At 28.5% G+C, this 13,112-nt stretch overlaps 1 long non-coding RNA gene across 1 annotated transcript in view; it reads left to right on the top strand.

Moving 5' to 3' along the window:
• The first annotated feature begins 6,767 nt into the window (after window positions 1-6,767).
• The window catches only part of LOC139426249 (uncharacterized), a 22,474-nt gene continuing 16,129 nt past the window's right edge, over window positions 6,768-13,112 (top strand). Inside the window, exon 1 of the long non-coding RNA XR_011637489.1 lies at window positions 6,768-6,782. This is a non-coding gene — a long non-coding RNA (uncharacterized lncRNA). The remainder of the gene's footprint in view (window positions 6,783-13,112) is intronic.

Below are 13,112 nucleotides of genomic sequence, written 5' to 3'. Positions count from 1 at the left end.
TTAGGGTCTTAAGACCAAGATTGTTGTAAGTGATAAATGAAACCGTGTAGTTTTGTATTCATTGTTTTTTAACCATACGAATTGGAAACAGTTTAAAGTAAAGGTAAAAAATTCTCTTTACCGTAAACTTTGTAATTAATCAGATGGAAAAACTTTTGTCGGTTATTTTCGATAATTTTAGAACGAAAACTCTTAACGTGTTTTAAATAATGAAGAATAGTGAAGAAAAAAGTTAAACTAACCCCAATTGTAAAGCGTAATACAGATATCTTTCTTTGTTTTAAGGAAGTTCTTCGTGTGGAGAACATCAATACCACTAATGCGAAATCAATTTTCGGGGTTGGTATCTGGAGTGAAGCGTGCATGATGGAGATGATTATTCTCGGTTTACTGTTGTCTTTATATCATATTCTTTTCTCTGCTATTTACGAAGTTCTCAATTTTTTTTTTGTTTTTTGAAGAAGTGAAGGAAAAATAGTTTTGAATTAAAATTTGAATGAACTTATTCCTCTAATCAGAAATGTCTGTGCAAACTTGCATGGGATGTTCATCTGCGTATAAATTTGTTTTCTCTTATTTCGTATTGTGATGGATAATTTACTATATTAAATTTTTCTTTTTAGTTTGATTAAATACTTTCGAATATTAATTTTGATTGACTCGGCACACACGATTATTTTTTTCATTTAATAATTCAAAACTGATTTTTTTTTTTAAAAACTGATATAAAAACTACCTATTGTGCATACATTTCTACAAACTACAATTTGAATTCGAGCAATGAACTAATGACACTAATGTACTTGAAAGTAAATAAGTACATTTGTGAGTTCAATGACATTTAAATATTTTCGTTACGGAGGAAATATTTTTGAATGTTTGTGTAGGGGAATTAATCTAAATAGCGAGTATGTTGTTCCGATTGTTACTTAAGCTACCCGCCAACACAAGCAACCCTATTTGAGATCAAGCGAAATCTGTCAGGAAGAAGGTGCGCTTCTAATTTTTTTCAGTGGCGCCATCTATTGTCAAAAATAAGATTTCAGCTACACATGTCACAGCCCGTTTTACAGAGAGAACCCGATTATACGCCATTCATTCTTCCTAAATCGTAACTTTGACCTGAACCAAAGAAAGATACAAAGTACCTCTAGAAACATTGATTTGTTATAGGAGCTTGGAGGACTTCGTGACCCCGCCAGATTTAACGTGCATTTTTCAATAAACGGGGATTCTTCGGCTGGAAGGGTGTGAACTCACATTTCATGAACACGAGCACAAAGTTCAATCAGTTCAATATCCTGGCTTGCAAATATAATATAAATAATAAATCTACTTTTACTCTACATGCTCTCATGTCTAATAAAAGAGGGAATTTCATGTAAAAATAAAAGAGGGAATTTTAATGTCAAGCTTTTAGTTTTAGATTCTAAATTATATATTATTTTTTTCTAATCTAACACTAAAATAATTTCATTTGCTACGAATAAATTAAAAAAACAATGTAGTTAACTTTTCGGGAAGTGAAAAAAACCTAATACCAGAGTGCCTGTATTGCAGAGGGCCTAAATTTATAGGTGTATCAATTACTTATTACCATAGCACCTATAATCATTTACCGTCAATATTAGTTTGAAGAGTCTTACTCTTCCCCCCAAAAACAGATATGCACCAAAATCAGAATAGTATTAGGATCATTCGATGCCTTTAAGAAAGTACTACCTTGTCCAAGCTGTGGTAAAGATACCAAACAGAACAATTTTCATACACCCTAAATTATGTTCAACCGAGTGATTCACATAAAGTGACGCCAGCTTATCAAAATATTTTTTTCTCCTTCATATCAAATCTAACGTACCACTAGGTGCAGCCGAATGCTAATTATTAGTTATACTATGCTAATTATTTATTATTCAACGTACCACTAGGTGCAACCAATTGCTAATTATTTGTCATACTAATAAGTAATTATTACTGAACTTCACAGCATTTCCGCTGAAAACGATAGGTATTTTTCAATATGTAGAGGTTTTCGAAATTTGAAGTTGATCAAGTTAATTCGAGTCCAGACGAAAATTCCGCAAATAATGGCACACAAAAAATTATTTGAAAAGAAAAATATATCTAGATTCTAAAAGCGTATAAAATGAACTAAAGCAAATCCAGCTACATAAAAATATGTTTTCAAATTTACAAAAAAAAACACTGTGTTTCTATCATAATTTCAAAATTTAAAATATCTAGAAAATAAAAATAATATCAAATCTATATTGCGTTCAAAAAGTTTTGCAATGGATCTTTACGTTATTTTTCACAAGTAATTAACAAATCAAAAAGCACACAGATTTTTTTTCAACTTTCTAATTATTTCTTTCTTTGGTTAACTAATTTTTACGTTACATTAAAAACTTATTATTTAAAATTACTAATCTCATTACTCAGATCACAAAGTAAAAGTAGATTTATGATACAGATATTTTCAAAGTGCTAAACTTTTAAATGCAATTTCCTTAAAAATCTTTCTATCGATATTTTTTTAAATATGAAAAAACTTGTCGAGGTAAATTTAAACAAGAGCTTTTTGATTTTAATTTCATTCGAAAAAGAAACCTTTATATTCCAAGTAATGGAAGCAAAAAATACGAGATAGAACCTGTATAGTTATTTTATTTCTCTTTATACTTATTTTACATGTTACATTAAACTTCATGTGAGGAAAACATTTCATTATTACGCAGGTTCACATAATAATAATAAATTTAACAATAAACTAATTCCTGTAGAGTATTATTTTAAATTAAAACAACGAAAGTATTTGCATTTCAATGTTTTTGTTTTAATTTACGAAACTGAGCATCCAAAATTTAATAAAAAATTCCTTGATCTTCATTTTCTTTGAAACTTACAGTTCCAAGTAAAAGAAAGAAAAATATCAGTTATAATTAATTATTATTTTTTCTTCCTTTTTACTTAGGTTACATTAAATATAACTTTATTAGAAATAAATATATCTTTAAAGTTAATTCAAATTAATAAAGATTTCAAGTAACATTATTTTTTTGAAATTCTACTATTTTAAATTATATTTATGCGAAAACCTACATTTCATTATCTGCTTTAAATTATAAAAACTGTGTAAAATTTCTTGGTTACGTTTTTTGAAAATAATATTTTAACCCTCAATTGAAGTAAACCCTTAATATCAGTAAGAGTATATAACTATATATCATTCTTCTTTATACTAACCTTATAAATAAATTGCAATAAAATAACGCTTTTCAACGCTTTATTCCACTCCAAAACTAATTCACCTGGAAATAAATTTAACAAAAAATCGTTCTAAAATGCTACGATTTTTGATTAAATGTACTTCAATATATTTTAAATTGCATAATTGTGGAAATTTTTATCAAAAATCTGTTTGATCCTCACACTATTCCAAAATATAACTTTAAGCTTCAAACTTTGATCAAAATAAAGAAACATCAAATAAAAACAAAGGAACAATAAACACAAAAATAAGTAAGTTCAATGGAAAGATGCCAAAAACTATATTCAATACTTTTCTAGGTCCATCAAGTTAAAAGAGTGTAAGGATAACAAAGTACCGGCATAGAAGCAGTCTTTTAGGCACTTTTCAATAATACTTTGATTTAATGCTTTAAATTTTTGGCGTCAAGAGCTTAATGGAATGAAATGTCTTACAATCTGTATGTGTCTATAAACAGAGAGTTTTCTACAAATGCAATTCTTTTTTCTTTCCACTATACATGTTTTTATCACCATCTGCTTCACTTTAAAAAAAAACAAAAAAAAAAGAATCAATGCTTTGTTTGCGACAGAAAATGGAAGTGGTAATTCTAGTATAAAATGGCTTTAAAAATAATTTTAACAGAAAAAGCATTTTTTCTTCCCTCACTTTTCAAAACTTTCAATGCCTTAAAAAAACTTTAACTTTCCATTAAAAAATAATAATAATAACTATTTTAAAACTATAATGGCAATGTTGAATTGCACATACAGATGAACATAAGTAATCTAAATTATAGACACGTAAAGTTAATTACCCAATTTAGAAATAGATATTATGTTACATAACGCAAAAAATCTATTTCTCGCATATTTTTATAAAATATTGCTTGATTTACTTGAAAGTTGCATTCAGCATTTATTCCTTAAAAAGTTAAAACACTCTTACTTAAAAATAATAATAATTATACTGATTTTAATCAGTTGGTGTATAAAGGAATAAATATTAAAAATTAAAAAAGTAATTGACTGTAAGCAATGACTATTGTTTGCTAAATCTCCCTAAGTCTAATTATTATTATTTTTATGAAATGACGCATATGACTTTTGAGGAATTAAAATAACTTACTTTTTTACTAACTAAGGAAATTTGTGATGTTGTTTATTGCCAATTTTCTTCTGATAATTTTAATATTTCTTATTTTATTTAAAGAAGAAAATCGGCAGTCTTTCTTTTTCAGACACGTCACGTCATACTGTCTATCTCTGAATAACAATCATCATGCTTGTTATGAAGGAGGTTGTGCTATGATAGTTCAAATGCTTTTTTTTAATATAAAGATAAAAATCAGTAGTTTACCTTTCTCAGGCGAATAAATCTTCAGGTGCTGTCAATTTCAGAACAATAATCAGCATTCCTATTATAAAAGAGTTAGTTTTATGACGATTTTACTAAGTTTTTTAAAGATCAAAACCAATTCTTTTTTCTGAGAGTTACAGTGCATTTGAGTAAGAATTATTTACAGGAAAATATTTCATTGTATGTTTTTACGTTATTAAAACATACCAACAATCACACAACTATAACTACAACTTTGCCATGAAGCAAACAATGATGTTTGAAAAGAAAATTGTTCTAGCCAGATTTTTTTCCATGCCAGCTTATTCTGAAATACGCCATAATAATGTAAAACTATGCAATCTTAAAAGAATTAGTGGATCATAATCGTTCTAAAATAACTGTTTTAAAGTTTAGAAAAAAATACCAAAAGATGCTTTTCAAAATTTGTCACGGAATTCGCTCGTTTCAAAACCATGTTGTTTAGAAGTTCAGTTTAGAAAATTGGACTTACTTTGTTTCCGTATTTTAAACAAGAATGATGACATTAATAGAAAATAATAGCATATTTTAAATTATTTAAAAATATATATAACTTCTTAATAAATATTAAACTTTAAAAAAATAATGCTTGCCTGCTACTTTCTTTCTTTCCCTTGAAATAAAAAAAAAATAATAACAATATCCGTTTTCGTCATATAATTATACAGCTGTACGTCTGTAATATAGTTCTGCATACCTATTCTTCGTAAGGAATTAAAAATAGTAATTTTGTTCGTACTTTCTTCAACAGGAATTTGATACTATAATAATACAGATAATACAGATAATTATTTACTTATAAACGAAATGTTCTTCCATAAAACTAAAACACATGCATGTTTTTTTAACACTATGCTCTTTGTTTTTGTGGAAAAAATGAACTTTTAAGAGGAATGAAAGATGAATAAGAAATAATTAAAGGGTTACTGAAAAAAGCGAGTATAAATGGAGTCTCCTGAAAACCACCCACTGTACATTTACTTTCTGTTTCTTATAACGAAAATAATCTCACTTGTTTACAAAGCTACTAATATATAAATTTGATTCCTTATTTTTTAGAAGTCATTACCGAAATATAATTGCATGTACAATTTTTCGTATTTTATTTTATTTTGAAATAAAATGCTTGTTAAAATGCTTACCTTGCTCATTTATATTTCAATGAATATGATGTTACTTTCTAAATATGTTTCTGAAAAAAGTAAATGAAATAGATATTTTTTATTAATTTTTCTTTACATTCAAAAGAATAACAAGAAACAAGATTTATATTCCGTTAATATATTTATTCCCTTATTTTTGAGGAAAAAAAACCTATCTATTCATTTAGTTATACATTGAAAACTTCAAAGAAGTTTTAAATAGCTTCCATCTGAAATATAATTTTAAAACTGGCCCAGAGACTGCATTTACAAATTTTCATAAGATTGAAATAATAGCATTGTTTTTAATGGATAATATGCTTTTATACATTCCTTTTTAGTCATAATAGATAAATATGTTATACAATATATTACATGTTATACATATAATACAGTTTCTAGTCACTTTTAAGATAATTAATAGGCCAGATAAGATAAATGTGACCAATATTCACCTTACACAATTCCTTTTGATATATTCTAACCGTATCAAGAAAACTTATTTATCTGAATAAACAATTCTATTGATAATTTTCCAGCTATTTGAGTAAAGTAAAAAATCTAGATCTTAAAATTCCCATGCACGTGGGTCTCATGTGAGTTAAATATATCTTATAATAGAAAATAATAGCCGTTGGATGATAAATTAGGCTAGAGCCACTGGATGTTGAACTGGGCCAGAGCCACTGGATGATGAACTAGGCCAGAGTCGCTGGATGATGAACTAGCCCTGAGCCACTGGATAATGAACTAATCCAGAGCCACTGGAGGATGAGCTAGGCCAGAGCTGCTGGATGAAGTACTAGGCCAGAGCCGCTGGAGGATGAACCGAGACTGGAGCCGTAAGGAGAATGAACTGAGACCGGTGTCGATAAGTGGTAGAACGGAGGCAAACTGCCTGACGAGAAGGACGCCTGTAAGGAGGGTTAGAGTGCGGTCTGTCCGAAATTGGATTATTGTCTTGCTCCACGAGTTTTGGCGGCAGCACCGGTGGGAGTCCAAGAAAGTTGGTCCGTAATTAACTTTGATTTTAGAAACTTTAAGGTTGATTTTAGAATGGTTTTAAACGAATAATTTGCTTTTATTTTTAATTTTAGCAAGTTTTAAGATAAATGTGTTTTTGATTTTCAATAGTTTTTACTGGAATTTGGAGAACGTTGTGCCTTTATTTTTAATTACTTTTAGTAAATTTTAAGATAAGTGTTCATTTTACTTTTAATAGTTTTTACGGGTGTAGCTGAATATTGAGTCTTGTATTTTTAATTGCCTTTCATCAAGAGTATAATTTCGTAGTATTAAATGTTGAACCTGAAGTAATAATTTATACATGAGTGAAACATGCGTTTGTCATTTGGAAATGGTTTGTTTTTGTTAGAAAAATTTTAGTTTTAATAAAATTGTTTGTAAATGTTAAATGTTTCAAGTAATTCCTTTGTTGATTCTTTTTGAACCTGGTAACAATGTTACCAAAGTTAATATCGTGATCACTGGATAGAGTAAAACCTAAATTTTAGAGGTAACAGTACATTCAGCAGATTCACATTTGGCTTGTAATTTGCATGTAATCCCCATTTAGAGACATCAAATAGTTTTTGGAAACCACACTAGGTGGCAGGCAATTCAAAATAGTTAAAATAATATGATCTCTTTCGAAGTCAAAATTCAAGAAAGAAGTGAAAATCTGATATTTTGTTTATTTATTATGGAAGTTGCATTGCATTGCTGGAATGGTTGGTAGTCTATTATATCTTATTATAGTTTATAAATGAAGTTCAAACATTCAGTTTTCCTATCATTTAAACTATATTAACGAAATATGCCACAAAAGCATATGTCCTCACTTGGACAGGATGACTTCAACTTTGGACTATACATTACAAAAAGTTCGAAAAAGCATTTTTATACCCCAACTCTAAAATAATAAAGGGATTTGTAGCATACCTAAATACTTTTTATAACTCAAATAAAAAATTCGAATTAGAAATCAAATTAGAAATTAATGTTTTAAATCGAAATGTGCTTGGATTTAAAATAAGCTAATTGCCCGCCATACAATCAAAGTCATAAACTAGAACAAGAATTTTCCCATATTTCCATGTTGATGTCTCTTATTCGAAATATGCATGTCAACAATTTATAATTTTGTTAATTTTATGACAGTGAAGAGACATCCAAAACGCTGAAGTATATTTATAACATCAAATAGATATTATTATAAGTTTTTGTTACATTAAAGTTACTTATTTATTTATCGAAAAAAACTAAACGAACAGAAGATTTCTTAGAGTGTTCATGCATTAAATGTGTATAAGTAATTACTCAGAATTATTAATAAAATATTTTTGTTGTAATATTGGGATTCATTATCAAACTAAAAGTGGAAATAAAAGTGACAAAACAAATTGACATGTCGGTTCAGGAGCTGGCCTCGAATCAGGAAGATTCCCAATTTGAATCCTGCTTCATGTATGCGTGTAATTTATCTCCCTATTATATATGTCTTTTTTTGTGTTGTTTGGACTACATTGATGCACCTAATAAATGCAAAGATAAAGTGATTAATAGAAAAGTTAGATACATTAGACGATATGAGGTTTCATTTCGAAGGAGAATAGGACGGCGAAATATATTTTCAATTTGATGGAATTTGATTTCTTGAAGAAGTGGTGATAGATATTTCGTCACTTAGGTAAAAGTTTCCTCGGAGCATATACTAGGAAATGGTTTTGTCAAAAACAAGGAAAGTTTCGTGAAATTTTAGCATCCATTTTTTAGAGTGTATTCACATCAATGTAACGCGTGCCTCCTTACTATATTTAAGCAATTTATATCACAAACAATTATTTTACTCTACGTGAATTAATAATAAAAGAGCTATTTTAAGAATTAAAAGCTTCTTTATGACAGTTAAGTTAACTATATTCTGAAAAAAATATTAAAGTGGAAAAATGCCGAATAAGTTTCTAAACTGTTCTTCATGAATTAGCCGCCACTCTATCGAAATTAATAATGTTGTAGAGGGCAAATTCTAAGAGAAAAGCCGAGGCGCATTTGCTCTTGAGTAAAATATTAATCAGCTTAAAGATGTTGCCTGCGGACAAATGGCTCTTATCAACTCCTGCGCTTAATGCAACTTTTAGCTTTCATAGTTTAGTGGGAAAATGCCATATCTAATTAAAATGTCTTCATTATACACGACTTTCAAAGCTGGCTTGGAAGCATGATAAACAAATGCGAAGGCTGGGTAAAATTCTCAAAAATTAATTATGACTACGATTAAAATTTGAATAATTTTATATTTTGTCATCATTTAGTATGTGCATAAAACTTAGGACATTCAATGTTCTAAAATGATCTGTTTAAAATAACAGGGTATGTACATAGCTTATTGTATTAAACTATCTCATAACCATTTATTTATTTTGTTTACTTTATTACATTTAAATTTGACACCATACATCTTATAGAAGATTTGGTCATTACTTCTTCATAATCAACTTAACAACTCATTCAGGTAAAATAAAATACTTCGGACGTATAAGATTGTTTTGGATTCACAGCTAAGCATGGTCCCGTCATTTTTCAAATAATAAAATAAAATAAAGCTAAAAGTAGTTAATATTAATGTGAAAATTTAAGTAAACGGCAACTGTTGATGAAAATTGAAGGGTAAAGTGCTTTAGTGAGAGTACAAACCAGAACTAACTTTGATTTTAAGTAAGTGAACAAACATAAACGTTGGCACGGAAATTTTCCTGTATAAAAGCTCTTATTAACATGGCTTATTGAAGCTTTGTTGTCTAGGAAAATAAAAATAGCCACAGTTTAAGTGCCTTGTACTTGAGAAAAGCGAAGATTTTGTCGCCTTGATAGATGAATGATTAAATAGTGTAGAGTTATATGGGTTTTAGAATGGACAGATAACTTAAATATTTAAAAAGTTATTAAACTTTTTTTAAAAAAAAAATCCCCAATTTGGTGACATTTTTCCACCTAGATGAAAATTATCAAATCACTGCCTGCCGTATTCAACTTTTTGCAAATTTTTCTGAGCGCAGATAATGTAGCATTGGAGTAAGTTTTTCAAAATTTAAAAAAAATATAAAAATTGTCGATAAATGCTTCATTCCAATTTGAAATCTTGAGCCATTGTTAGAGTATGCATAGCCAGCGCTGGCTTTAATAGGGCTAAGCTCGATCCGACATTTGCAAACTCACAGAAGCTACAGAAATAGCATATTCTTTTCAAAAAAAGCATCATATGACGGAGCTGTCGAAAAACAGTTTTTGCTTAGAAAACAATCATTAGTCTCTATTGATAAAATACCTTAACTGAGAGTAAATAAATAAATAAAAACATTGAGCACTTTAGACAAAGGAATATCGCTAATGGGCTGCAATAGTGGCACTACTCAAAAAGCACGAGTTTTGGATTAAGAACAGTCGTAAATATGAAAATACACATTCTTTTCAGCAGCAATACTAGAACAACTATAATTCAACTTGAAGGAAATCTTCGTTTAAGCAAACTAAAGCATTTCTTTTGCTTTTTCCTTAGCAATGAAAACTTTAAACCTACTTCTCTCAAAACATGATTTTTTGAGTTGTGTCGCTATTGCAGCCCTTAAGCGATAGGTTCGATATGCTCATGTGTTCATTAATGAAAATTGGAAAAATTCGGTTATATTTTTTTAACCTGTGTTTTACTGATCAAAATTTGAATAAAATTTAGCTTGACAAAAGCATAAGAGAATAAAAACATGGGAAGAAAGCAACACAATTTTGAATATGATGTAATGAATTTAAAAGAACTAGAAACTTGTAATTCCATAATCATTTAGATTAATGAAAAAAAAAATAATTTACACTCATACATAAATACCTGATTCTAATTAAATTAAAAAATTTCAAGTGAATTAAAAAGTACTCTTTTCTTACTTGTACTTAAATTATGTCAAGCAAAATCAAAAGTATGACCAATGAGGAAAAGTATGATCATATAAGAACACGAACGTACTCGAGAATTATATATCATATTTCAATTTGTTAAGAGACGTTTAATTTTTTTTCTATCTAATTGGAGCTACATAGCACTAAAATAATTTTAAGACAAAACTGCGTATGTTTGATTGTAGTAATTGAACGCATGCAGAAGTTAAAATAACTATACCTGATTATATTTTGTCTTTGAAAGTCTTAAGCTAATGAAGATTCTAATTTAAAACATGAGTAGTTGATCCCTCTTACAAAAAGCTGCAATTTTGATATCTTAAAAAAGATTTGAAAAAGCTATTGACAACTCATTATCTAACATTTCGTATAGAAAATTGAAAAAAATAAAGCCTATTAGAACAAAAATGTACTCACATTATAAATTGTATTTAATTTTTTTTAATATTAAAAAGAGTTTAATTTTTTTATTTAATAGAAACGACATATCACTAAAATATTACTTAGACGAAATATACATATTTGAATGTAGTAATTGAACATATGCAAAAATTTAAATAACTACCTATGATCTCGCTTTATCTTTACAAAAGGCTTGAAATCTTAAATTTATAAATAATAATACATAGCAAGAGAAGTCGATCTTTCTTACAGGATGCTACAATTTCAATACTCTAAAAAAAGATTTAAATGAGAAAAAAAAAGACTTCAAAAAAGTTATAAACATCTCATTATCTAACGCTTTCCGTAAAAAATAAAGCCTTCCAACATCAAATGGAAACTGAAACAAAATATGATACGTTTCAAGTCTTTCAAAAATGACTCCAAAGGGATTTGCGATTGCTTTGAATAAAACAACTTAAAAGAAAGATCAAAGAAAAAATCTTTGCACCATAAAAACTTATTATTCACTACTGATCGTGTATTTGAGACCTTTAAAATGAACAGAGATATTTGGTTTTTTTAAACTGTGATTTTTCTTATTTTACTAAGAAATCAAGTTTATTTGTTATTTGATTATTTACATTTCGATGTTATTTGTGCTTGTTTTTATGAATACCGATGTATTTTAGATACGTAAAAACTACAAAAAGATAAGATATAAAAAAAATAAATAAAAAAGAATAATAATTTCTTTCTATCAAATGTTAAGCTGAAAACAAATTCCAGATCAAATTGCTGTAGAAATTACCGGTGCACCAACCATTTTTACCGTTAAATAAATTTTTACCAGATCAAGTTACGGGGGGAAAATCTGATATACCGTACTTTTTACATTAATAATTACCGTGAAATCTCTGAATCGTTCTACTTAAATCAATATGAATGTAAAATGTATTGGATAATATTTTATGATAGAAATAATACTTACGATAAAATGGATTTTATAGATGATACACCTAAAGTGCTGGTACTTTATTACTGTATTATAATAAGGAATTTTTTACAATGTACTAGACAGTAGGGCATATGTGAACAGGGGTGCATAAGAACACGATAGGCCAAATGAACAAATTTAAAATCCAAAAATTCTCCATATATGGTAGTCTTCGTCCTTCTTCTCTACAAAACTTTCACAGCAGTAGTATGTACATTTATCACTGAATTCAAGTGAAAATATAGTTTTAACTAATTAATAGGCTGAAATCAATTATTGCAGATTATTAAATAAGCAATCAGAAAAAAGAATTAAAATATTGTTTATTTATTAGTTTTATTTTTTGCTTAGATATGAATTAAAAAATATTATGAATTAGCAAAATAATTATGAATTAGCGAATTTATACCATAAATTCCGCTATAATATGTTTAATATATTAATACAATATTTTAAGTGTAAAGAAGATGCCGGAACATTTGCAAACAGAACATTTATGCTAGATGTAGCAAAACATAACGTTGTTTTTAGTCTTTTTACATCCTTTATCACATAAAATGCGCTCAACAGATTGAAGTTAATGTAAACTGCTGTTTGTAGAAAATGCAACACCATGAAAGAATCATCAGAATCAAATGAAATTTAATGCAGAAACGACTTGTACTGATACAAATAAATGATGAAATTTTCAAAACAAAAGAAACAAATTAAGCGTCCGAAATCAGTATTTGGTGCAGCCACCACGCGCTGCAATAAGTGCTGCTATACGACGTGGCATGGAGTCAAACAGATGTTGAATATCTGCTTGAGGAAGAGAATTCCATATCGCTTGTATGCGCAACCAAAGTTCGTCTTTGGAAACTGCAGGACGCGGATCACGAGTGAGACGCCGACCAACCATATCCCACACGTGCTCAATAGGCGACATATCCGGCGAATAAGCAGGCCAAGGAAGAAGTTGCATGCGTTGTGCTGAACAGAAGTCTCTAACAGTCCGCGCAACATGTGGGCG

This window comes from Parasteatoda tepidariorum, chromosome 8, assembly GCF_043381705.1.
Source record: "Parasteatoda tepidariorum isolate YZ-2023 chromosome 8, CAS_Ptep_4.0, whole genome shotgun sequence".
NCBI lineage: Eukaryota > Metazoa > Arthropoda > Arachnida > Araneae > Theridiidae > Parasteatoda > Parasteatoda tepidariorum.
This window is presented reverse-complemented; position numbering and strand designations above follow the sequence as displayed.